We start from the raw sequence: 5,581 nt of genomic DNA, 5'->3' as shown, positions 1-5,581 counted from the left end.
AGATGCCATTGGAAATCCCAAGGGGCCAGGGAGCGGCGCCGGCCAGGGCTCTGTGTCCACACCCACCTCCGCTTGCGTGGACTTTGACTCCTCCTCCAGCGGCTGGGAATCCAAGCCTTGTGCCTCAGAGGCTGCTCCTGAAACCACTTCCAGATGTGCTCCTAAGGCAGGCAGGTTGGCTGGCGGGGACAGAAGGAAATGGTTTCTGCCTGCGAAACTCTCCAAAACAAGGCTGTTCTGGAGTAAAAGATTCAAACTCAGGGAAAAGCAAATGCTTGGAAAGCGAATTTATAGATGATGTGCCTGATGTAAATTTCAAGAGGAAGCAACAGTTAAGTTCGTGCTGAGAATCTTTTAAACCCCCTGTACATTGAAATGTTGTCATGGCAAATCAAAATGCACACAACTGCGGTCTTCTACTGAGGCTGCAATAAAGACAGACGCTTCCAGATGGAGTGCATTTCTGCTCGAAGTGGAGCGGCATCAGGCAAGGGGCAGACTTGGCCACAACTCCCTCTAGAGTTTTGAGGTGGTCCCCAGAAATTTAGGAGTGATACCAGCCAGTGCTTGGCCCAGGGTCACGGGATGAATTCCACAATGGCCCTCTCTAGCTGCTGTAAAGAGCTCCTTGCTGGGGGCTCCCATCACAAGTGGTCCTTTCCTTCATAAATATAATTTCAAATGTCCAAGATCCTCAGCAGGTGGAACAGTGCCCTGTGGGGACAGGAAGAGAGGTACACATGTCCCAAGACAGCTCCGCAGACAGCACCTTAAGCTGATGCCTATCCAGTTCAGTTCCTTCCCAAGGCCATCTTCACCTACTTAGGACAATGTCTGATCAGTCTGTTGAATAAGAGGATGATGCACTCCAAAAGTGTGCTTCCAAAAGGAAACAATAACTGTCTTCACAGAACTTACTTACTGCCCATATTAGCTGAAGTCTCTGACCGTCCCCTTGATGCCTAGTGTCTCTAACGACAGCCCTTTCCCTTCTAACCCTGCTGTGCCCACTTTGAGAATACAAGAGGTTTCTTATCCATGGCCAATGTATCCGTGTTGTATTCCTGGGTTCCTCCTTATGAAATAAACGAGACACCGACTGTCAGTGAATGCTAACAGTGCAGTAGACCAGCCTGGAGAGAGCCAGAAGAGCCAGGGCTACACGGAGAAACCCTGTCTCGGAAAACAATGACAGGCAAACTAACAAAAAAAAGCACCATGCATGGGAAATCCTCAGAAAAGACTGATAAATGGAAGTTAGTATCGTTGGTGCTCCCAAATAATACTTAAAATGTAATGATACTGTTTAATTAATTTCATAATAGTTTTATTTGATTCCCAGAACCCTCATTGGCAGCTCACAACTACTTAGAACTCCAGCTCCAGGGGATCTGTTGCTCTTTTCTGGCATCTGAGGGTAGCTGCACATGCGCGCGCACGCGCGCGCGCACACACACACACACACACACACACACACACACACACAAATAATAATAAAATCTTTAAAAAATAATAATATTGTAACATAAACAGGCTATACCACACCATATAGCCCAATTATAGCCTACATCATTTAGGTATGTTCAAGTATTCTCTATGATGGCATACTATAATACTACTTCACACCATTTACTTAGTGACGCATTTATCTGAGGACATAGGCTCGTGGCTGAACATGGTAGTATCTGCCCTTCATGTGCACTTTCAATCTGTGCCACTTATCATTAAAATATGTATCCGGGCCATTATTCTTTTACCTTAACGTCAAACCTTTATCATTTCTTCTTGCCAACAGGATCGACTCGTGCTGAGCCTTTCCAAATGTCTCAGGTCATACCTGCTCACTATTTTGGACAGTTTCATACCTGTATGTGTTTTGATGATGGCCTTGTCCCCATCACCTTGGTGTCTTTCTCCCTCTCCTGTTGAATCCTTCCGTCTCCCCGACTATTCAGCCCCCTTCGACTTCTGTATCTTATGTGTGTGTCCCACTGAGTTTAACTAGGGTTGCTTACGAATACGAGTAGAAGGGCTTTATGAACTCTCCGAAGTGTGGTTGACGCCTGCATACGACCTGCAGGGGACCTCCCAATGTGCCTTCGTGGAAGGTGGGGTAGAGCATGAAGGAGCTGCTGTCAGTTAGTGGGTGAGAGGTACCTCCGAAGGCTAATGAAGGAAGGAAGGGTCACTACAATGGGTCGTGCTGATGAGTGTCTTTCTTTTTTCTTTTTTGCCTTCATCTCTCATGGCTGGCCTCCAACATCACCTGTATGTCACCAGAAGCCCAGTCCCTCCTGCTGGGCCTCGGTTGCGGGTTATCATCTCAGCAGCTTGAGCCGCAGTGTTCTGGGGTCTTTTCTGCTACCTGCTGAGGAGGCAGCAATGGCTTCTGCACACAAATCTTGGCACTGGGCCCTCTTGAGCTGTAACTGGTTTGCTCCCTTGGCTCTGGTAGCTAGGTTAGGTTTCACATGGTCTAGAGCTCAGCCCTGCTCTGCCTTCTGCCTTCTCCATGGCCTGGCCACAGCTCTAGCTGAGACCTTGGCTGGAGCCTAAGAGCTGTCAACAGACTTCCCAGCTGCTCTGCTTCGCTCATCTTGAGAACAGTACCTGTGCCCATGCACTTGAGCCCACCTGCAAGCATTCCCCAGAACATAAAGCCTGTGTCTTCAACCAGGACCTTGCGATTGCACGCTGCTGTCTGCCACCCTTGGGCTCCAGTCTCTGTTCTACAGCTGACTCTTTAATGCCCTGTAGCTAAAGAATGGGATTGGAAATGGCAGCAACACGACGAAGAAGATATAATTTTACTGAATGTATACCTTACTGTAATCTTCCTGATGTATAATCTTACTGAATGACAACTGTGTCGGACATTCCCGAGTACAGCTGAGAAAGAACTTGCTTTCTCAGCCACAGTTCAGAAGAGTAATAGACTGTCTGCTCTCTGCACCTCCTCATTGTTACTCTTTTGTGGTCTCCGGCGGCTTCTCCTCCACGGAAAGTGTTTTACCTCCTAATCTGCAAATCCAACGGACAGTTAGTTCCTCCTCCGACCTGAACTCAGCATGGCTTCTGAAGGAAATGGGACGCCAATGCCACGGAGGTCGAAAGGGAACTTGGTGAGGGTTGATGCTAAAGGAAGCCGAAGGCGAAGGGAGGCTCATAAAGGTGGAAGTGGTTTTCAAAGCCAAACCCATAGAACAAGTCCCCAGTTCCGCTGGCTGGCTGTTACAACTTTCAAAACGCTGTCTCCTCGGATTTGTCACAAACCCTCCTTTCTAATCTTTCCTCCTAAATTATGCCTCCATTAGTGTTCTGTCCTGCTGACATCTTGGTTGCAGAATTCTAGTCTCTAAAACTGTGAGACGATTCTACTGGGGTTTTGGGTTGTTTGTTTAAGACAGGGTTTCTCTGAGTAGTCCTAGCTGTCCTGGAACTTGCTTTATAGACCAGGCTGGCTTGAACTCAGAGCTCTGCCTGCCTCTGCCTCCCCAGTGCTGAGATTAAAGTGTGCGCCACCATTGCCTGGCTCTGTTTTTATTCTTTCTTTAAACTTTTATTTTATGAGTATGGGTGTTTTGCTTGGAGGTATGTCCATGAACCACAGGTATGTCTGGTGCTTGTGGAGGCCAGAAGAGGGCATCAGATCCCTTGGAACAGAGGTTATGGGCGGCTATGTGGGTGCTGGAAATCAAACCCAGGTTCTACTTTTAATTTATTTTTTTTATTTTTGGAGACAGGGTCTCTCTACATAGCCCTGGATGTCCTGGAACTCACTATGCAGACGGTGCTGAACTCAGACTTACAGGACTCTGCCTATCTCTTCTTTCTGAATGCTGTTCAACTATTTTAAGCCACTAGATTTATGGCGTTTTTGATATTGCAGGTCTGGGGAATAGATTGGTTTGCAACTCTTAATTTCCCCCCTAAGTCTTTTTGTCTCAGAATATTAACAACAGCAGGAACAACAAACTATCATATAAGCACTGAAGCCTCAGGGTTAAATACAGTTCCTTTGCACTGCCGGGTTGTTCATTTTGTTGGCTTTTTGAGGCAGGTTTCTCTATGGGGGCTGACCTGGAACTAGCTCTGGAGACCAGGCTGGCCTCAAAACTCACAGAGATCTCTGCCTCCCAAGAGCTGGGATTGAAGGTGTGCAGCACCACTACCTGGAAAAACTTCTTTAACTCAATGTTTCCAGTTTGTTTCAGACCCTTCACATTTAAGGGTAACGCGACAAATTAAAACAAATATTCACCAAATCTTTTGTATGTTTCCAGCCACCCTCCTCATTTAGATCTTGTATTCCTTGGGGGTCATTTTGTGAAACTGGGTTAAAGAATAATTACTTCGTGGCAGGCAGTCTCACTGAAATGCATGTTAAGCATGAAGGTCGTGGGTTCAATCCAGAGCATGGGGGTGATGGTGGGGGGTCACGATAAGGCACGGCTATAATATGGAGAAATTAAAATGAATGTAAGGAGTTTTAAATAAAAATGTAGAGAATTCTCCTTAAGAAAGATCCGGTGGATGCGAACTTAGAGAGGTGCACTTAGCTTTGAGGGAGGTGAGGGCGGTGTGAGGTAGGTGGATGACAGAAATGAAGCTGTAAGAGATGAGAGAAAAATGAGTTTCAGAAAACCATTGCAGAGCGTGTTCCCAACAGTATCATCTTGATAAACCGAGACAGAGATTTCAGTTGCTTTCGGTGTTAGTTTTACTACTTTGTGAGCTGGCGTGGCACGGCACTGCAAGGCCTTTGGGGACTAAGGGCTATAAACGCCTTTCATCAGAGGCAGTAGTTTAGCAGGTAGGCTGTTCGAATCCTGCCTGAAGTCCTTTTCTGTCTTGTACCTGAGCAAGTTCCCCTAGCCCTAAGCCTCACTCCCCCACCCTCTGCAGGGAAGGTGCTGGGGGATGGAAACCCGACTGCCATTAACCAGCGATGACCCGCTGGGACAGTCAACGCCGCTGTCCCTACATTTACCTGGGGGACAGACCTGCGGGCAGGCGGATGAGGGATTGTCAAGATGAGGCTCATTAGGGTGGGGACAACCCCAATCACCTTCGGGGCTCACTTTCGCCGCCCCGGCCTGACACCTCCAAACCTGACCGGGGCTCGCTGGGCTGGGCGCCGCCCTGCTGTGCGACCACAGCTTTGCCCTGGGCGGGCGCGCAGCACGAGGGTCCCCAGCGCCCGTGACCGACGGCGGGTTGCAGGGTGTGGCCCGCCCGCCCCAGCCCCGCCCACCCAGCCTCAGCCTCGCCCCGCCCACCCAGCCCCAGCCCCGCCCACCCAGCCCCAGCCCCGCCCGCCCCGGCCCCGCCCACCCAGCCCCAGCCCCAGCCCCGCCCACCCAGCCCCAGCCCCGCCCGTCCAGCCCCAGCCCCGCCCACCCACCCCCGCCCCACCCACCCCCGCGCGCGGAAGACGCTGCGAGCGGCCCCAAGGCCCCTCCCTCGCCCCCCACCCCGAGCACCCGCGGAGGAGCCACGGGCGGCGCCCGAGGGCCACGTCGCCACGGGCCGGGGGCGGGGCGCGCGGCGCGCGGGTCACGTGCCGCGCCGCCCGCGCCAC

The sequence above is a fragment of the Phodopus roborovskii genome, unplaced genomic scaffold, assembly GCF_943737965.1.
Source record: "Phodopus roborovskii unplaced genomic scaffold, PHOROB, whole genome shotgun sequence".
Taxonomy (NCBI): Eukaryota; Metazoa; Chordata; class Mammalia; order Rodentia; family Cricetidae; genus Phodopus; species Phodopus roborovskii.
This window is presented reverse-complemented; position numbering follows the sequence as displayed.